Consider the following 22,733-nt stretch of genomic DNA (forward strand, 5'->3'; position numbering starts at 1 on the left):
GATCAATTCCTGTGTCTAGTAAGCAGCTATGAGTATTTGCTGGGTGACTGGGACTTTAATAGGCTACGATATTGCCTATAGTCATTAAGAAATTACCATTTACTTTGGTACATGTAATCCATTTCAACATAATCAAAGTCAGGGAAAACCACAGTCAGAAACAGCTTGACATCCCCATGAGTAGCAGAAAATGGCTTAGCTGTCACTTGCTGACTAATGTTTTACAGGTGAATTTAAAAACTCCCTTTTGTGTTCATTATGAATAGTTTTATTTCATTCTAGGTGGGCACGCTACTTATGCATGTCCACATACTTAAGTACACCTTTTATTCTGGGATAGTTTCTACTCTTCTACAGAATCTGCAAGAGGCGCTTCCTGCCATAAAGCACAAATATTCTGTGTAATTACAGAGGCTCCAACAAGACAAGTAGAATGTGATTCTTCCCCTTTTGCATCAGTTTTACATTGCCATAAATCTCTTGAAGCTTGGAGTTACACTAGCATGAACTGTTCAATGAATGGAAAGTCACCAAATAGTGGCAATTAAATAATGTCTTGTGTTGTGAACTCTTCTACCAATCACAGTCATGATCAGTGGGCAAAACATTATGCAGAGACATACAGTGACTTTGCCTGGATAGGGCTGCATAGACGCCTCAGTGCCTTTTGAGGATAGAAAAGCACAATAAATCAGGATGCGTTGGATTCTGTTTTATTACTGGAAAAGATGATGCTGATCTTTACAAAAAGGAGAGGACAGCCTTCTGATGCACAGCATTTGATGGTTGCTCCTCAGTTTTCTCATGAAGAAGGAGTAAATTGTCCATAGTATTTCAAATAATACTGTCAAGATAAAGTATTTCTAAATCAGTTTAATCCATTTTGCTATAAATGGAAACCATGCTTACAGTATTTCTGGTGGGATTAGTTAGCTAAGAGCTACAACTTGCCAAACTGTGTCTTACATTAAAGAAAAAAAAACCAAGAATCTTCATGAATCAGAAGCAGTGTTCAGCTGCATGCTAAATGGCTTCTATAATACATGCCTGGTAATGACATCTCGATAGCCTAATATCTCGTATACAAACCAGGAGCTATTTTCTGCATCTGACAGTGTTTACAATAGGGAGCCTGAAGTCTGCCCTCCTATAGTTACTATTTCATACAGTGATATTTATGGTCTGAAACTGATTGGGCTTCCTATTTACAGCTAGTGGGATATTTATTTGTCAGATGACTATTAACTACATAATTCTGCTCAGCCTTTGTGTGAAACAGGATGTGAGATGGAAGTGTAATCCAAAGTGGAATGGAACTTGTCCCTTGGGTGCTGTGAGCTTGCACTGGGTGCAGTAGCAGCCAGTGCTGCTATCAGCTGTGCTCACTGTGCTGCCTCTGGATGCGGGGCGGGGGCTGCCTGAGACCAGCAGGGATCTCCCTGCACATCAAGCAGATGTGCTGCAGGAGGATTTAACTCCTTCACCTGAAGTGTGGAGGCAAATGTAAGGGGGAAAAATGTTTTAGAAGCCTAGATAACTGTTTCCATCTGAGGAGAACTTGAGAGGCACAAGGAAGCAGGGTCTTCTCATTTGCACTGGGTGAAGCAGGCTGGTGTTTAGCTCCCCTGTAGCTGTTCTGACCTTGCAGGCCACAGGTATATTTATATTCTGCAGTGCTGCCAGCGGGTTGGCAGGTGCTTGTTTTGCTTCCAGCTTGAGAGGCCTTTTAGAGGGGCTGATGCCTTTTACTATCTGCTTGACAGAAGTAGGTTTGATGGATGTGACTTACACAGAAGGAAAAATGGACTAAGTGCTTAGAGATGACTGACAGGTGCAATAAATCGAAGCTGGCCTTTGAAGATCAAGAGCCAATGGCAGTGCACACGCAGCACTATAGTTCTCTCTGTTCAGGCCTTTCAGCTTACAACCAGTGCCACTTTTTCATGTTGTTGAAAACTGAACATATGGTTACATTCAATTCAAACAAGTCGGAATCACTGTCAGATGAACATAGATTAAAACCACAAGAGAAATCTGACCCACGCAGATGCTGTGGCATTAGTGCCCTCCCACCATCGCTCACAGCCCATTCCTGCCTGCAGGCTTTGCTAGGAGCATGCTGGCACTGCTATATCAGGAAGCAGTCATGTTAAATGATGATGTATGATTCCCAAACACTCTCCTCAAGAAAGAATTAATGTGATTATTTGCTGTGAATAATATGCTATCACCACATGGCTATACGCCTTGCCTTTGTCAGGAAGATGGTGCGCTGGCATAGCTTGGTGCTCTTCAGAACTCGATAGCGTAAGTTCTGCAGTACTCCAGATAAACAAGTGAACTCTCCATCGTGCATTCTGTCGGACTTCTCTTTCACCACTTGCTGAGACTGTAAACTCTCTTCCTCTGGGAGGTACAGCCATCCTCCCTTGTGGTCAGAACTCCTCCTGTCAAATATGTTGGATGAGGGAGCTGACCTTTCTACAATATTCATATTCCAATTCCTCTGCCAGTAATGGAATTCAGGTGTTTCACAGGGCAAAGCAAACACTGCTAGCAAACAGCAAGCATCTTGAAGCATAAAAACATTGTGCTCAGCAACAGGAGAATACGGAGATCCAATGTATAATATCAAATACTGTCCAGTCCAATGACTGCAGCTTTGTCTAGGTGCTGAGCTTTTGTTGACACATCTTGGAATTGCTGGAATAGGCACAGCTCTTAAATCCCACAGGAAGGCTCCTTTTGGGTTTCAGGATAGGCTGAGACCAGACTCTCGCAGGCTGCTGACCCTGCTTTCCTGTGAGACCAACTCCATTTTAAAATGAAATTTATTTGTAATAATAAACATGTAAGGGGATGATTGCATTACAGTCAGAAACACTTAAAGGTTGCAGTGCTTTTGAATTATTACTTTAAAAAGTTTAGATAAAATTCTGCTTTGTACACATGCAGTACATTATGGATCCAAACCTGTTTTCTAATTCTGCATTCTGCTATCAGTCTCTAATAAGATGGATACCAGGCAGTGGCCAAGATTACTAGTATACCAGTTCAGTGCCAGTATGAGGCTGGTGTTACCATCTGATATGCCTTTCCAATCTCTAATTTCGATGACTCTGCGATACACAATATGTGTCGTGCCTTACTGTGTTAGATCATATGTTAGAGGGCTGTTGCAACATTTGTCAGCATCTTTATAGCGGAAAGAAACCCTAGGAAATGTACTGATTCCCTACTAATGTTCAGCCAAACACGCAAAGCTGATAATATTCAGCAAGAGCTGTTCCAAAACCCAAAGGAAAGTAATGTGGTTGGTAGCAAATCTGATAGCTTATTTTTAAAGAGAAGTTGCAATTCCCATTTACAAGAAGGCATTCCTAGTTTTCCTCCATTTGCCCAGAGATTTAGGATTTGTTTGTTGTAAGAGTAATGATATCATCTAAACCCTTCAAGTGACGTGATTTAAGAGAAAACAAAGCAGGAAGAGTTGAAAAGCACGACTTTCAACACAACTTTACTCAGGAAGAATCACTGAGTGAAGCAGTTGAAATCCTTCGAGTACAAGTATGCCGTGCTGTTCTGTGCAATGCTCTTAAAGGTTAAGTTGTTAGCTGTCACCGTTCAGTAACACACCGTGGTACTGCTGGGGGAAGGGAGCACTAACTGCTCTATTTTTCCAGCTCTGCAGCCAGACTCTCTAAACAATTTCCTGCACTGGGTTCACCTAAGAGACTAAATTGTTTTTAATACAAGGAATGTAGTTAACCACAACCGATAGACAAATACCTTTTCTTATCACTAATGGATTACAACACTTGACTGCAAAAGCAATTTAAACCTTACAAATGGCATATTCAACTCCATAACAGCAGTTTTGCAGGGAGAACTGTTGTTACAGCAGCTTTTCATTATATCTTTGAATGTTTGCACTGGAAAATTGATCATATATTTCTTTAAAGTCAGCAATATAGCTTGGGTTTTCTCTGCTGTGTCTGAAAGTTTCATGAGTATCTCCTGTAGGTCTACAAGCTGTGGGCAATGCTGGGTGCTGAGCAGCTCACATGGATGCTCAGCAGCAAAGCACTGATGGCTCAAGAACAGTTTATATGTTTTGAGTGGAAAAAATGTTCATTGTTTTAAAGACATCTGAGAAACATCATCAAGATTAGAGTCCCAAAAGATAAACAACATGGGTAAAATTTATGTATGTGGATGTATTTAACAGTAATCCCCAAACAGCAGGGAAGTCACATGGGCAGACTGATTGGCCTGGCAGTACTTAGCTCAGGGAAATGGGGCATAGAAACATCAAGGGCAGATTCAGACCACAGAACTTTCATGGACTGTGCACACAGTAGTAAGGAACCAGAATTAATCCTTCCTCTTTTCCTTCTGGACCTGCTCCTTGTATTCCTTCCAAAGTCTCTCGCTTCAGTGGAAGGAGCTACCTCTCATGCCAGCTTCACCTGAACAGTGACTAGGATGGGTGATCTTTGGATATGGAAACATGTTAAATTTACTCACTACATTTCTGGTTAATAGCTGGTTTTGCTAACAATGAAGCTGTTAATGACAATTGCCAGCAGGCAGCCACAACACACAATGACAAGGTCTGTCTGGGCAGCAACCTCAGCACCCATCTGCTGTCATGGGTGAGGTGCCTGCAGTCTGTCTGTCCCTTCCTGAAGCAAATAGCCCAAGTCCTTCCCCATGAGTTGTGCTCAGGCTTACACACACAGCCCGTAGTGCTGCTGTTAGTAGGCAGGCTGGAATAATGTGTCAGCTCCCAGGTTTTCTAGTGACACAAGTCAAAGCATCGTGTAACAGATGTCTCTCCAATTACAAGAAGGTAATATCTGGAGACAAAAAAAATCTATGAGCATCTTCTCTGCACTGATTATCCACTTCCACTGGGTCTCTCTCCCTCCTACCTTGTACCACGTGCAGTCATTTAAATTGCAGTGAGTTGAGGCACCATCAGTGAGAACAAATGTGCTCTACGTGCTTTTTTCATTAAATAAAATGACCACACAAGGGGAACGGTAATGGAGAATATGGCCCAGGGGAAAATTTATCTGAAATAATAGTTTCTTTTGAGCTTGAATATCGCTGATATGTTCTGAGAGTTCAACTTTGATTTAATGACTCCCAGACCTGTAGGAGTGTCTGGTCTGAATCTCAGCTTCTCAGCTGGCCTCTGTTCCCAGCAACCACTATCAGTGTCCCAGGATGGAGGACTCGTTAGGAACTTCAGGTCTCTGATTCCTCTGTGTTTAGCTACCATCTTATCACTCTTCTGCAAGACTTCTTGGATATAAATAATATATGCTAAGTGTTCTACCTTTGGTTAAAACCAGCAGTAATGTGTTAGTGCTATAGATCACGTATGTCAACAGGTCCTCACTGAGTAATGGTTCAGTGTTTATTATACATCCTTAAAGATATTTTCTACAAGCATTTTAATGTTACTACATTTCACACTGTAAAAACTCAGGTTTCAGCACAAATGTCAGACATAACAACACCGAAATCCTTAAATAAACAGTCCTTTGGGGTGAGTTCTGTTAGAAGTGCATTTTTCAGGAGCTGGTGCCATTTGTTGGAGCTTGCCCTGAACTGTCAGCATACCTTTTCAATCAAAGCAACAGCTGCCAGACTGATATAGTCCTGCACCCGAACGAGAACCCCTCAGAGCCTACATGTCCCCTTCTTATCACAGAGGAGTCTGTCACTGCTGATACCAAATCACTAAAAATGGCAGCAGAAACAGTAATTCAGGGCTAATCTCATGACATGGGCTGAAGGGAAGCCACAGTCCACCCCACCCCGCATTCCTCAAACAGCCAAATCTCCCGCTGGGAGTCTTAGGTATACAAAGAATGAATGCTCTCTCTATCCGTAAACAGATTCACATTTTGCTGTTTTAAAAAGGTTATTATTAATTGCTGCTAGAAGTGGACATTGCAGCAAGCTGCAGTTGGACTTAGAATTTATGGATAAAAAATTAAAATGGGAATTTTGAGCATTTGTAGGTATAGTTTGTTTGTATGGCATATGACTGCAGGTGTTGTAGACATGGCTTATAAGCATTTTAACAATGTAAGCTTTTGTTTTCATTACTTTGCTGGAAAGATTCTTATTCTGTTTCATATTTCCCATGGTTTTAGTCTCAAGGAAGCTGACTGATATTCTAAGAATCAGTAAAATCCCACAGAATATTTTATTCAGTGATGGAATGGTTTGTAACTTGTCTCTGACCATTTTCTAACACTTCATGCTGCTGTAACTCCACTGACCTGAACTGGTAACACTTGTGAGCTCATCTGTTCAAACGTAGATAAAAAAAATATATATAGATGTGGGAGTCTATACTTTAATACAGGCTCAGTTGGTCACATTAAAAGTGATGCTCCCCTAAACTTTCACTTGATTTGTTCAACATATACAATAATAGGGTGGTTAAGTACCTTGCTGGATTGACAGATGTGAACTTTGCACCTGGCTGAGAAGTGAAATTGTGTGAAGTAATCCGTGCCTTGGTTCCCTGGTGGCTCTGATGATACAACTCCTCTTCACTTTGTCCTTCTGTATGTTTTGAGTATTTACACCGAACATTTTTGGAGACAGGCACTACTGCCGATGGGATTGCAGTCTCAGTGAGGGTCTTCAGGCATTGCTGGTGTAATTAATAATAAAAGATGACCAACAGCACTGGATCTCACGTAGCTTTTATACTCTGGCTTAAAGGTTAAGTAGGACAGAATGTGCCTGTCCACTCCAGTGCAAGGAGAAAATATATTACTCTTCTCTGACTACCCATGAAATAAGCCCGCTGAAGCCAATCTGAGCCCCTAAATGACAACCCAGTTTGTTTGTGTTATTTCTTTCTGGTGAACTGCTCAAGTAAACCTTTGGGTTCTACTTTGATAACTGAATGACTAAATAGTGTTTCAGATGACCAAGTGGAATTAACACAAAGGCACAGTTTCTTAGCACATCCTCCAGGCATGAACGGTTTTAAGGATGTGAGAAGGCCAGAAATGGAAAGAGCAAATGCTCTTATCCTAATGCAGAAGTTACTGGAAATAACAAGGCAGTTGTAAAACTGTCAAATATTTGGTGCTTATGTAAAATAGTCTTGCGTTATTTACCTTCTGTTGCTAAAGTCTGTTCTGTTGATGCCACTGAATCATTTTCTCTGTTTAGTACTGGTAGCAATAACATAATCAGTTTTAGGAGTTATCACCAGTATTTGATCAAAGGCCTTTTACCAATGGAAAAAAAAATGGTATCAGTGTGACTTCATGCTGACTGCGGCAGAGGAAATATGTAGGCACTGAAAATAATCCATGAAGACATTGCTGTGTGAGTAATTACACGAGTACAGCTCTTTAGATAAAGATTTCAGGCTCTGTCAGTTTCAGAACAGACAGTGGACACTGCAAATGGGAGCCGTGAACCCTGCATACTTAACAGTTTCTGATGCCTTTTATTACACCTAAAAATAGTAATGGAAAATGCCTGAGAGCATTCTGATACTGAGGAGCTGCAAGGTGTGCTTAATTCAGCCTCTATGCAGTATTTATGATCTCACTGCATCTTAGGACCCAAATCCTGCTTCCATCCAGAGGAAGAATGCAATCAACAGACATGAGAACTGAGCTTAGATAATCATATACATCAGGCCATGCAATAAGTTTGTGGATTCGTTTGACACGAAGAACTCCATACAATGCCTTGATAATGCAGTTAGTAACCAACTGTATGACTTGAGGGCTCATCCAGCTCTGTCATTAATGATCTTTTAATTGCCTAAGTGCAAACATCTTTCAAGTGGAAAGAACTTTTGTCCTATAGGCCTAAAGAAAAATATTTTAAGTAAAGCATAAACAAGACAACTAGTTCTTGCACTGCAATAGCACATTAGAGAAGATGTTTGTTTGTCCATGTGTGTTTTGAAGGAGAAAGAATTAAAATAACATTTGCCCTGGTTGCTTGTTATGAAAAGCACATGAAAATTGAGCGCAACTTGCTGAAGCTGCGTAAGACATAATTCATGCAGCTAAAATGGAAGTCTTGGAAAGACTACAACTTTTATGCAGTGCAGTTTGACTCTAACCACCTGTTGCAAGGATTCAGAATAGTTTCCAGTATCTTTCCATATCCCAGGGCTTTTTGAAAGAGGTCTCTAAAAGGGGCATTTGAAACAATAACACTCCCCACCTGGAAAGGAAAGGCAGTGTCAGCCTGCTCGGCAGCCTGGCAGCTGCTGATGTGAAATTCTTGTTTTAGTGATGGGGGAAAACGTCCGTTTCAGGTCAAAACTGAAAGCTTACTTTGGTTTAAGTGTGTGAGGTGAGAAGGCTTCCTCCGGCACCTGTTAGAATGCATCAGGCATCGCTTTGCTTTGCTGAACCTATTGGCCTTTACAAGCTCGTAACTGATGGTGTCTGCAGAGAGCTGCCACTCCAGAAACATCTGCACCAAGAAAACTTCTAGTTCTGCCTTGAACAAGAATCAATTTCTCCTTTCTCATTCCAGCTTCCCTCATGTCCTCTGCAGCTGTCCTTCAACGGAACAATAGATTGATTCAGACCCACCCCAAAAGAAGAGAGTACAACTAAACATTACATCTCTCCCAGGGTTACCAAAGCAGAAAGAGTGTTTTGCTCTTTAGCACGTAGGACCTGTTTCTGGCACAAGGGAAGATGTATCTGCTTGGCCTCCTGCACTTGAGCTGTGAGACACCCGAGTGATGGAGACAAAGATAAATGTGTTTGGGAATGAAAGGTTTTAGCCGGCTCTGTGCAAATTCCTACACAATGTTATCATCGTGGAACCCAACCGCCAGACAAATAGTAACAAAGTGTAAGCGTTGTCTCTGAAAAATAGCCCGAGTGCAATTAAACTTCAATTCACAGCTTTTTAATTTCTTTATCATCTAAAGTTTTTCATTTACACTACGCTAAATTTCCTTAATCTAATCCACGGCAGTGCTGGCTTTGAGCTCAGTGGTACATAACAATCTGTAGTTTTCCAATCAGATTCCCCTGTTCAGAGAGTTGTTCTGTTACTGTTTTAAATCCCTCTAGACAAAGAAGTTAACTCCAAGTGTGATAGCACAGAGCCATTAATCAGGTATATAAAGGACTGCACGATGCCCCTAAAGCAAACTGATTTAGAAGTGATCGTAAGTAGGTAAATATTTCACCCAGAAGTGAATTTTCAATGTAATTCCATGGAAGAGCTGTGATTTCAGGCTTTATAAGGAGGGCTGCAATTACATTTTTTCCAAGGGGATGCAGTGCACTGACAGATGCCTCTTCCCTGAAGCGAACTTCTGTATTATAGCCACACTTAATGCTTCTGAGATAAACTCTTTGTTGAGGTCCCTAAAGAAGCAAAAAATAACCTTGCCCCATGCTTTCTTTTCTTTTCTTTTCTTTTCTTTTCTTTTCTTTTCTTTTCTTTTCTTTTCTTTTCTTTTCTTTTCTTTCTTTCTTTCTTTTTTTTTTTTTAAAACAAGTCTCTCCTTGGGATATGTCTGCTTTCAGTTTTCCTGCCCTCCCTTATTGTTTTTTCTCTTAACTTTATTTTAAAGGAATTAAATAAAGCAGTATGTGAATGTACATAGTTGTTATCACAGGATGACTGCTAGGAGCTTAAATTAACTCTATTGGCTCTGTATATGAAAACTTGAAATGTCTATATTTAGAAAATAAGCAAAGCACATTGCACAGCGTTCCAGTGAGAGCCGACAGGATATGGAATGGATTTAGCCACTTTCCTGCTAAGTGTCTCCTCCTTTAGCTTTATATTTTGATGCATGTAAAGCCAAGTACCAAACTGCTAACAAAATGCAGTTATATTGTCTTGTTGCCCCTAATTTTGCGCTAAGTTTTACCTATTTGTTTGTAGCTCGTCTTTAACTGTCTCATTCTTTACAATTTCAATTTACTTAAACTCTCAGCCTCCTCAGTGTAGGTGGTCTGTAACATGAAACCATCAAACAATTAGTTTTATGCTTTCCTTTCTAATTCCAACCCCAGCTTTCTTTTCACAAGCAGTGGTAGGAAATCCTCTGTCTGACATAGTAAAGGATAAAGCAAAACAAAAATCAGGCCCACTTGTGAGTTAAAGACACGCTTAGTGCTTTTAATGCTCTGAATGTTACATTTCTTAATGTAATAGTATACTTTAATCCAGAGGCTATTTAGATAACAAAATGGCTGGGAGGCAACCACGACGATAAAGGCTTTCCAACAAACTGCAGATTTAGAACTGAACTTGATCCAGAGTTTGTCTAATTTGTACATACAACCAAAAGGAAACTTAACTGTAAACTTTTACATAATAAATCTAGTTAGGCTGTGGTACACAGAAATGACTGACTTTGCTGAGAAGCAGAAGGAAGAAATGTGGGCAGCACTTTTACATATTTATAAATCAAATAAATAGACAATAGACAAATACGTATTTTATACACATATATAAACATACATACATGCTCATATATAAGTCTATCTCTGTGTATTTACATACATATAAACCCATATTACATATATGAATTCGAGGCTTGTTCAGCCTGGAGAAGAGAAAGCTCCAGGAAGACTGCATTGCAGCCTTCCACTACTGAAAAGGAGCTTATAAGTAGGAAGGAGAATGACTTCATAAATGGGTGCACAGTGATAGGAGACGTGCAAAAGGTTTTAAACTAGAAGAGTTGAGATTTAGGTTAGATATTAGAGGAAAATGTTTCCCACACAATGCAGTGCAGCCCTGGCACTGCTGCCCAGAGCTGTGGGTGCTCCATCCCTGGAGGTGCCCAAGGTCAGGCTGGGTGGCCACCAGCTCACAGCAGGGGCTGGAAATGGATGGACTCTAAGGTCTCCCCCAGCACAAGCAATCCCAAGGTTCTACGACTAGTCCCTTTGGCTTTAGAAAAGCCAATTCTGTACTTAAAGTTAAGCGTGTTTACATGTTCAGGCTTTTTTTTTTCTGCAGTAGACAGCTTATGGTAACACTATTTGCACTAGAGACAGCTTTATCCCAAGGGATTCCCATTCAGTTACAAATTGGAACATGAAGTAACAGAATGAATACTTGTAAATTTACTTTTTGTTATCAGATTAGGAAAGATTTTACAAATGTGGCCATCAATTCCCATAAATCCACCAATGCAAGTGGGTATAACTTCATTACTGATCTTCAGTTGGTAGAAAAACTCCCCCAGTGAAACTTTCACTGCTGACTTCAGCTAACCAAGGTTTCTGCTCTGGTAGATATCAAATTAATTGTCACTGTGCTCGTTGCTTCAGGTCAGGATTTGTCTTTGGATTTTGTCAGGTTTTAAAATACTGTCCTGCTGCCCTTGGCTACTCACAGACAGTTCCCTTTGAGAAAGGACTTTCATGGTTTGAAATGTGAATTACAGCTAACAACTCACTGGTAACGTATCAATGATAGATAGAAAAGGCCGTAAGTCTTTTAGCATCTGTCTGATGCTGTGAGTGTATACTTATTCCCATAGCCCTTTTTCTCCTGCAAAAGATGGTGTGTATCATCTGATCACCCGAGAATATGAATGACTTAGTGTGATTATCAGGCTGGTGGCAGAAAGCAGTCAAGACCTTTCCCAAGACCTCCAGTTATAGCCTTAATTTGCATTCTTCTACAAGGATAAGTTAATTGTGCCATGGTTTATCGCTTCATTGACAGCTCAGTTTAATTAAGCAGCCATGATAATTGCATTTCTTCCTGAAACTGCAGGAAAACACTTTCTAAGTAGATAAAAGCTTTTGGGCTTAGGTTTGTGTTTTGATTTTTAATGTTTTCTAAGGGAAAGGAATTAAGTGGTTGCAATCAGACACAGAAACAGAATAGGCCAGACTCTGCAATCCTTGTTCATGCTGATCAGAACCTCGGGGTATGGAATAAACGAATGGAAAAGAAATTATTTCCAGAGTAAATTATTATTCAGGGCAAAAGGGATAGGATTAGGGAGAAGTGCATTGCCTCAGCTCTCACTGTGGGGTTTTGGCTCCTTTGTTCCACAAACCTATTCACATTATAACACATTATGCAAAAGCAAGCATAAAGCCTAATCAAGAGTCCAGCACCTGTTAACAGCAAATGGCTCAAACACGAGGAGGCTGTCAGGCACTGCTCTTCCTGATTCCTCAGCTTATGCATGGAATTCATTTTAGCCCCACAGAACACGTCACAGCACCTTCTTGACCCCCTGACACCTCTCTGTTTCTGCCTGAGATACATTACTAAAATGCTTCTGATTAATCTAATGAATTCGGGTATCCAACTGCAGCAGATTGTCTGGGGAAGAGAAGCTGGGAAAATGAGCGGAGGTGCACAATGTCAGCCCAGTGAAAGCAGCCTTTAATAGTCTATAAAACTTGGAGATTTGCTAGACCCAGCAAGAGGCTAATATATTATCTATCACTCTCTGACACCCCTCCTCATTCCTAAGTTTATTACTTACTTCAAGTCAGCAGCTCTGAAAGTCTGCAAAAATCTTCTGCAGTGTGGAATCCTCAGAGAGCAAACAAACTTTATTTATGGTGAACGTAAAGCAAAGAGAGAGTAAGAGAAAACTTTAATTATCAGCAGGGGCTAAAACTGAAAGAAAAGTTCCAGTTGCCAAAGAAAGNATTTATGGTGAACGTAAAGCAAAGAGAGAGTAAGAGAAAACTTTAATTATCAGCAGGGGCTAAAACTGAAAGAAAAGTTCCAGTTGCCAAAGAAACAGCAATTCCCCTGCTTCAAAGTAAACTGCCTACAAAGCAAGAGAAAAGGAGGCCAAAATGAAAGGAAAACAATGAGGTTATATTTAAAAAGAAGGAAAAAAAAAAAAAAAAAAAAGCTCTTTCAAATACAAGAAGGAATCAGAGTTGGCTGTGTGAACTTGAAAATTAATACAAGTCGCTAGCAGGACACAACTGCATCTACAAGCTGCTCATTTCTTTATGTTCCAAGTTATTGGACAGTAACCTCTGCTAAAGGAACAAGGAGAAAGGGAATCCAACTGCTGCAATCCAGTGCCCTGGTGATGTGCAGGTACCAAGAACTCGCCCCTTACTTTTAGCAACATCTCATATTCTGGGATGTTATCATTGTCTCACTTTTGCTTCTTCACACTTGGGATGAACTGAGCAATGAAGAGTTGGCACAGCCTTCTCAAAGCACACTCAATGTCTTAAGAATTTGAGCTAGAGACCAGAGACTTCCTTAACAACTGTGGTATATGAATGCTAGCCCCCACCGAGCATTTCTTATGAAAGAAGTGCTTCCAAGATTGCCTGAGACTTCTGGCTCCAGGAAGCACTTGTGTGGCAGACATTGGTGTGTCTGCCCCAGCGTTTTGCTTCTCACCCTGCCTAAAGCCACACTGAATCTTAACAGGTCAGACTGCACCTTCATACAGAGCAGTGTCTGCTCATAGATCAGTTCAATCTTTTTCTTTGACACGGCACAGTGCTCTGTGTAAGTGGTACGATGCTGCTGTGTGGAATAAGCATTTACTTTTTTCTTTTTCCTTTTTGCTAGAGGGAAAACCAATTAGCCAGAAAACAAGAGTCCATCTCCACACCCACACAGGAAGAGTAATTTAAACTTCCAACTGTTCCGTGTTTGTGGATCAGGTTAAATACACTGGGATTTCCAGTGAATGAAATGGGACCTGGACTGAGCCAAGAGTGTGTTCAGTTTACATCTATTATATGGCCACAGGATTCTTTTCTTTCTTTATCTTCTTGTCAAACCACAATGCATCTCCATCCAAAAGCAGGATATTCTCAGGAATACCATCAGTCCTAAAAAGCCTCAATTTCAGCAGCAAAATATTTCTTTGAATGACTTCAGGCTGCCATTAGCTTTTATCCAAGACATGTCGTACTGCTGACAAACAGTCATCGTTTGAGCAACAGAAAATAAACAACAACCCACCCAATTCATTCATGGGTTTAACTCAAGAAAGCTCTGCCTAAAGCCTGTTACTATTACTATACTATTAAGATTTTGGTCTTCAAAAGAGAGGACTGTTAAGAAGAAAAAGATTTTTGTTTAGGAATAAAGCTAGAGAAACATTTCACAGAGACTGCTGCAAGGCAGGAGATCAGATGATCTCTTTGTGTGTTTCTTTAGAAGGAAAAGGCAGTTATGCAATCCCAAGCAGTCATGTGGCACGGCAGCTGCTAAGGTTACTGCTAATTTTTATTAGAGCTGGCCGGAGCCAGAGAAAGATCTGCTTTATAAGCAAGACCTTTTGAGAAATAAACTAAATCTTCCTGAGCTGGGAAGCCTGCAGAACTGACAGAGAAGGAAAAAATAGCACTGAAAAGCTTTTTTTTCCCCCCCAAATGATTCAGGAAACATTTTCACTCTCCCTTCCTGTTGCTGGTTTCTTTCTCATGTTCATCCAATCAATCAAACATACATAATATTTACCAGTTTGCAGCTGAGATTCCTGCCCAGCCCCACAGCCCAAAAGGCCTATTCACAGCCCCAGTGTGTGTGTGCCTCTATTCTACATCCCAAGGAAGGAGCCTGGCCCTGAGCACAGGGCTTCAGCTGGCCCTGCTCTGGGCAATGCAGAGGTCCATTCTGTGACCCTGGGAAGCAAGATTCGCTCTGTTGGTTAAACTTGGAGGCAGGACTTTGCAATTACCCGTATCCCTGAGATACTTCAAAGTTACTGAGACTTTCGTGTACTTCAAAGTTACTTGGATTTTGGCAGAAGAAAAACAGACAGTAGAAAAATTAAACTGCTTCTATACAAAACTCTTTACAGTCAAGAGACCCGTCGTGCCTCTGTGTATGTCATTTAAACCTAATTTCAGCTATTTCATACTAAAGGTAAATGAACTGGAAATAATAATGGATAGTTTGGTGATGATAACCACCTATATTTTGTCATTGTGAAAGAGTGTATAAGAAGAGCCTGCCAGAGCATACACGGCTCCTGGGATCCATAGGTGAAGTTCTATGACTGAAGCTAAATAAATTGATGATCATTTTGAAAGAATATTTTAAGACGAGGCTTACGTATGCTAGTAGCAATGAGTGTGTACCAACAGGAGATAATATTTTGCACACCTCACACACCTGAAATACATTCCACCATTAATGCACTATTTTAGTTGCAGAAAAGATATTGGCAACATTTGGGCTAATGATGTGGCCTAAAGACAGTCATCACCTGGTCCTTCTCCAAAAGAATGGCTCTTGGACATGGATGGGACGTGTGCTCCCACCCACACAGTGTCTGTGCCAATCCCCTTCTTCAGAGCAAATTCACAACTTCCCATTTTTGCAACATTATTCTCCCTCAGTCTTTAAAAGCCAAAATTCCACTTTCAGTGGAAAATTCCCTTTACAGGTATAAGATTTTACAGATAGCATTAAAAAAAAACCCCAACAACTACTACAACATTATAAAAGCAACAACTTACACACTGTACTCATTTAAAAGCCCCAGTACTGAAGCAAAACATCTCTACTGCTATTGTTGCCATTTCTGTTTATGAGAACCTAAAAACTTTATAAATCCTGTAGTTGTGCTTCATAGAGAAACATAAAATAGCAAAGTAATATTGTTTTAAAAATTATCAGCACTGTGCATAGAGAAGTTACAACAGCATTGCAGTTGGGTCACAGTGCTGATTAGTTGTCACCTCTCAGTGTTTGAAGCACAGAACTGCAGTTAACTGCGAACAGCTTTTAGATTTTTGGGGTGTAAAGAATAAATTAGGAAAAGGAACTAAAGCAGCACAATATTTCATGCTGGAAGATATGCTGTAGCATAAAGTAAGAAGTTGACATGAGCACTACAAAGACCAGTGTTTAGAAGCGGCTGCACTGTGTGTGTTACCAGAAAAGATTCTAGGATTTCATTTCAAGTTCCATGTGTGAGAAAAGAAGGAAATTGCACTACTGTGAAATAGAGACAAATGAGCCACTCAAGACAGGCGGGTTTGCATACCGTGCTCTTGTTTTGAAGACAGATCCCATCAATGGCACAAACCAGGTTAGCACTGAAGGGTGAGCTACTCCAGGTAGAGGATGTTTGGAAAGGTCTGGTGACCTCACCCATACATACAGCCTTCCTTCACGTTTGCTGGGCAAATTCCATCTTCCTTATAACTCCAAGTTAAAAGTAATGCAAATTTTACTCAAGTGCATTTTGAATGGCAATGGTCTGAGCTCGCTTTTTTCCCCCCCAGTTAATCTGCACTTGCTTTTTGCATATCTTTTCATACAATTGACATGGTAATGTACTACATATGTACTAAACTAGAGATGATTGCATCTGATTGCTCCATTATTGTGATACAAACAAAATGTATGAAAATAGTTGACAGGACATTCTGTGTGCTGCCTCTAAAAAGAGTCAGAGCATTCAAAGATCTAAAAATAAAATCTAACAGTTAATCATAATGGTTTGGCTTCCAGTGTGGAAAACTGAACAGGAGATGATTTAAAATGCAAAAAAATTGTGCCACGTGTGAAAGGATTAAATTGCCCCATTGTTAAAGGCTTTATATGCATCCTTTTAAAAAGGCTTTTTTGGAACTTGACACATTTCTTTTTGCTCAGCTAAAGCGAATATGAAACAGCTATTTTTCACTTTGAAAGAGCGATAATTCATAAGGCCAGAATCGGGATTTCTCAAGTGTTATTTTCTCTCTGGAGTGCATGCCCAGGCCATGGCTTTGTGTGCAGTACTGTGACAGCTCCTGCAGTCCACGGGGTGACACCAGGCAGCAGAACCTTCACACTGTGCCTTCCCAGGCAGTGGGTGACCTTGTCTTGCCTTGGCACGGAACAGACTGACAAAGGGCTGCACAGACAGCTGGTGTCCTTGGGATGCTAACAAGATGTTAGCAAGAGGAAACCAAACCAAGCATGGATTCATTCACTGGAAATGGTAAACATGAGGGTGGGAGAATGGATGAGATGCTAGACAAGCCTGTGATCTTGCAACACGAGTCGCCTGCTGGGTCCCACGCTTTGTGTGAAGCTTGGCAGGCCTGGAAGTTATCAAAGCATTTTGCATTGCCCCTCAAAGTCCCGTTTTTCGTGGCATAAAGCAAATTCATCATCACACCAAAGAATTCTGGGAGGTGGGGCACATGTTCAGTCCATCCCTTAAGTGTTTTGGTTTTTAAAGTCTGGTATAAAACTGTCCCATTGCTGGCATTTTTCTCTCCCATTTTTCATTCCTATGGTCAGGAAGTCTGATGCACGAGCATATGGTCTAGAAAGTACATTCATCATCATCACTTATTTTTCTCAAGAACAACTTCCCTTGTAACCATGTTATTCCAGCACAAACTGAACAAATTTGTTTCATCCTCTGCAAGGACTTTGGAAGTAGAGTCACCTGCTCCCTGCAACTACTCCCACCTCACAGGTTTCCCTGGGGTGCCACTGCCTGTACTGTAATGGGGTTTCTAAGTCCTTCCCAGAGGATAAAAGAAAATGGGGCTGTTGGAAGAAGACACAGATGTTGTGAAGGAGTGCCCATGAGCCACAGCAAAGCCAGTGCTACCCTGCAAACTGAGACACAGAGGTAGTGCTGTGCCAGGGAGAGGGACACTGATATTGTAATCCCATTAATTTAATGTGATGCACATAAGGGATCTATTCCTGAACATAGAGTTCTTTCTGGGATAATTGAATTTCATCTTTGTTTTTTGGCATACTCTTGAGAGCAACATTCTAAGCTCCTTGATTGAAATGCTCATGTCAGACTTAGGGACAGCATCCTGTGGACTTTTACTGATAGATGGCAATAAAATGGTGGGGATACCTGAGGGAACTCACAAAGGACTTTACAGGAAGTTACAGCATGAAATGTGCTTATAAGTATAGCTCTGCAGTCTACCTTGCTCATCAGTGAGGAGACAGAGAAGGGTCCGCTGGGATAGAAACAATTGTTTCCTTCTTTGCAAAGCTTTGTATTTTCATTTCATCCAATGGATTTTTCTTTTTCTTTTTTTTTTTCTCTTTTTTTTTTTTTTTTTTTTGTTGCTTGTGGGAAGGATGGTGACTCAGCATTTACTTTAAAACATGTACTGCACATCTTTGGTTCATCCTCCTCTTGCTGTCAGGTTTATTGCCTTCCTCCCCACAGCTCAGAATGCAGCACTGATGGGGAATCAAACAAATCCATTTATGAGATGAAAAAATGCAGCGATAACCAACATCTTCTGTTTTTATTTCCATTTTCTCCTTAAGATTATTATAAATCCCTTTTTACACTGACCAAGATCTATGTTTTAGCACAGACATGAGGATGCTCCATGATACCATCAGCAAATACAGACAAAGGGCCTGGAAAACATTCTGCAAGTATGGACTCCAAAAAAAGCTGACTTAGCTATAATTGTACTCATAGCCCCACTGTGCTCCCTCTCCAGAAATACTGCAGTGTGTTTGCATGTCCTGGCAGGAACAGGAACAGTCAATTTTAAGTTGCTGTCTGAAGCTATTTTTTTTCCAGAAAATTAATTCCTAAGTATGTATCTGCACAGTAAATCTTGTTTGCAGAGCTGAACTCTTCCATTCATGACAATGAACAAATTCTGTTCAGCCTCTATGCCTATCAGAGCTCAGCTTGTGCATGCAGTGAGCCTTTTGCAAGAGAAATGCTTAAGTTAATCATGTTAAAGCTGATTTTAAAGAGTGCACCAGCAAATGAGAAATTGAAAGCTCTGCTCAGATATCACCTTTATTAATTACTCATGGAAGTCTCCTATGAACAGTCTGTGAGTGGTGATAAGCTGCAGTGGGCATGAGCTTGGGGACAACTGTATGCTGGCAGGAAAGCTGGGCTGGCAGCACATGGATTTCTTTCAGCCCAAATACTCAGCCTCACAGAAAAACCAGATCCCATCACGTGCCAGCAGACCATGTGAAAAGATTCTTCATTTACTCTTTCAGCCCCCTTTAAAGCAGCAGATCTTTCTTAGCCTACATATTTCCCTGACAGGGGGATGTATGCCGTGCTGGGAGCACTCCATTCCCTGCCCTCCTGCCCGGCTGATGTGCTCTCTCTGCGCTGATCTGACTTTTTGACGGCCATACCATTAACTCTGAGACCCAGCATGGTTTGCTGAGAGCCACCTCCCCTGAGCAGAAAGCGGCTCTGCTGGAACTGCCCGTGTACCACAGGGTGAATGGGGAACCCACCACAAACTGTACATTTTATTTGCAAGTATACAGTAGGCGATTCCGCTACAAAGTTTCATTGTTCCTGTGTGTAACCTATGAAGAAACTCCCCTAACAGAAAGGCAGCCTGTCATTTGTAGCAAACGAGTGCGCTTTGGGGAAAATCAATCAAATGCACTAAGACAAATTCTCAACTTTTAAACTAATGATCCTTCCTGTGAGCAGCATGAGACATCGGGCAAGCCCCAGGTGGCATAAATCCTTGTGGTTTCGGTGCAGCTATGACAGTTTATGCTACCGCAACAGTACCCTAATTGTACTTAAAACGTTTTAAGGTGGCAAGCAGTCAACATTTCAAGCCTCCTTTCTGAACAGCTCTGAAGTTAAACAAACGAGCTTACTAGTTAGTGAGAAGAGAATGCTGTCTTTAGTTCATAATCCTTCAGAGCTGATGTGCTTAAAAATAAAAACTTGGGAAATCCAACTTTGTCTTAAGAAATGCCAGGCAGCTGCATGGAGGAGTCCTTCATGGCTGGGACTTGAACCAACTCTGCTACAAGAGGAAATTAGGACCATTTTGTTGCCCTGACAAAAATGGAATCTATGAAAACAGTAATTCCTCTGCAATGAAATCAGTAGTTTCAGCATGTTTATGACATGGCAATTTGCTATGGAAGAATAATTCAGAATATCACCTTAAATCTGCTGTATGCTTTGAATAAACAAGTCACAGCCATACATGAAAATCCTGTAGTTACACCACTGCAAGTCTCATAACATCATTACTTCCCCACTTCTAGAGAAGTTGTGAAATACCTGGGAACAGATATAGGTGTAAAGCATTGCTTAACATAGAGCAGTAATGAACAGACCAAGACCCACGTCTTTTACCCTGACCAGACAATCTGTGAAGATATTTTCTGGTATATTTCAGATTATCCATTTGCAAAATAAGGATAATATAAAACAGCGAAAAATCCTGTGTAAGCGCTGAGTATCTTTATAATTTGTCAGACTTGGTAAAATGAAATACAAAGGAAAAGGATGTATCTGTATTTCTGTTGTGTGCTGATTTGAAGACTGAGCAGCACAGATCACACAACATTCACCTTGATGATGGATGTCACTCACTTAGCAGTAGAAGCAGTTCACAGTGCACTGCTTATGTTACTGAAATGCAGTTAAAAAATGCTTTTAGCGAAAATTCTTGACAATTATGAGACCTGATTTTCTTTCTTTTTTTTTTTTTTTATATATATATATATTTATTCTTTTAAAATGTGTAAAATAGGAAATCCAAACCAGTGGGAAAATATGATTAAAAACTATCTCAGGCATAATTCAAAGTTATCTCGGTATAATTTGTCAGGGGAAAGAACTTCCAAGCAACATTTGCTATCAGCTACAAACAGCACTATGCATCCAAACTGTGCACTGCGGAATCCCTGCTAAAGTGCTGAGAAATGTTTTGACAGTTTTGAAAATGAGAAACAATGCTCCCATTTTACATATGCTCTGAAATATGTCTGCCAGGAGATCCACAACACAGAAACAGCTTCAAAAGGGAACAAAATTATTTCTGTCTTGCTCCATTTTAAGTTCACTGCCATGGATTCTGGAATCGTTTTGGAGATGTTTTGCTTAGCACCTTATGTTAGAATGAGAGTGCTTTGTGAGAGCATCTATTTAAAATCATGCTAGTGTTACTTAACACCATAATATTAAGAGCAAGTCAAATAAGTTCTAGATAGCCAAACTCAGTTCTAGATAGCCAAACTCAGTTCTAGATAGCCAAACTCAGTTCTAGATAATTATCCTTTTTCTTTGCCATCTCTCATCCTTTTCAAAGCAAATATGACCCGTCAGCATGCTCTATTCTCTGTGACAGGTTCTGTCTGAAGCTTTTGACTGCATCTTGTCATTTAGAGCTAAAGCTGTTGAACTGCTGGTCGTGGTTATGAGGCGTGGGTTTGGGTTCATTAGAGACTATCATTAAATGTTTACTGATTTTCAGCTAGGTAATTCACAGCATATTTTAGTTATCTAATATAACTGGATATGGGTATGACAAAGCTGGTTTAGATGCCTTGATGCAAGAGGATTCCTTTTCTTCCTTGCTCGGAATGGGGTTAAATACACTGCCGTAAATACAAATCTAACAGAGTAAGAAATTATACAGTTGTTTGTAGGTGCCGATGTCCCCAGTACAAGTACTTTTAGGGCTTTGCATCAGACCACTCTAGTCTAGTTCTGTGAACTGGATGTCTGTAGTGGCTGGGGGGCATTATATTAAGCCATTTTAACTAAGAAAAAACTATTAGCAAACTCAGTGACTACCCCACAGTGGGAAGGAATCAGAACACATCAGCTGGGCATCTCTCAGAGACTGCCTTCAACAGGGCGTTCCTAATCCAAACTCACACACCCAAAGTCAATGATTCTGTAACCATTTTGCTAAATTCTCATCAGCCTTTTGTGTGTATTTGAAATGTGTGAATATGAAAATTAATTTGTGGACAGCACAGGCTGTCAACACGCAGCATTCATTTAGGCTTCTGCTACCCTTAGTATGCTACAAATACAACCAGTTTCCCTTGTGTCTTTATTCTGGAGATCTCTCTCATGAGAAAATGTACCTTGGAACTGTGGGAAGGACCCTGCCCAAATGCTACTCACAGAGGTACGGATGCACTCATAGAGCAGAGGCAGCCAAGAAACACAGCATTTAAATCTCACCCTGCCTGCCTTCCTCTATGTTCTTGGGTTCTTGCTGTTGGCACACCATAGCAGCATTTAGTTGCTCAGCCTGGTCTGTGCTACCAGTGCCAAATACTGAACTTGTGGAAAAATGGAGAAAAGCAGTAAGGAGTGAAATTGCTTGCAAGAGAGAGCAGATACTGCAGAACCCGTGGAGGTCAGCTGCATTCGTTCTCCCGTGGCAACTCCTACAACAAATTGCCATATGGTTGCAATTCCAGGCTGAGTTACAGTGCTTACACTGAAGGAGACTGAAAACCAGGACATCTCCTTTCTTTGGGGAGTTTGATTTTCCAACATTTTGTTTCTCATAGTTGTTTTGTTTGTGTGATTATGCGCTACTTCAAAAACGGATGTCAGCTTTTCAAACATGCTTTGGGGAAATATGTGCCTATGGGAAAAATTTCAGTTCAAACAAAAATTGCAGACCTTTTCCCCATTATGTTATACCATAAATACGGTTTAAGCAACTCTGGATCATTTCACAGCTCAGCTTCTTATCTTTTTATAGTTCTGCTACCGCGGCTCCACTCCTTTCCATATGAAGAATCTTAATTAATATTTAATATCCTTACTAAATTGTGAATACAATTTACCATCACAGTACAGAAAATAGCAAATACACATTGTCTCCTGCCAACAGAAAATCTCTAACAGCTGTTTACTGCTCATTTGCAAAACATAAGAGCAATAGAATTCCATTACTTAGAGCAACTGAGTTTCTCCATGATATCCTTGGCAACAAACACAGCACTTATCTTTCTGAACAACAGACTCTCCAAGTATC

General features: G+C 40.6%; 1 protein-coding gene across 1 annotated transcript in view; it reads right to left on the reverse strand.

The window, feature by feature from the left end:
• The window catches only part of PDZRN3 (PDZ domain containing ring finger 3), a 119,256-nt gene that overhangs the window by 88,438 nt on the left and 8,085 nt on the right, over nucleotides 1-22,733 (reverse strand). The gene's annotated exons all lie outside the window — the stretch shown is intronic.

This window comes from Coturnix japonica, chromosome 12 (assembly GCF_001577835.2).
Source record: "Coturnix japonica isolate 7356 chromosome 12, Coturnix japonica 2.1, whole genome shotgun sequence".
In the NCBI taxonomy this organism is placed as follows: domain Eukaryota; kingdom Metazoa; phylum Chordata; class Aves; order Galliformes; family Phasianidae; genus Coturnix; species Coturnix japonica.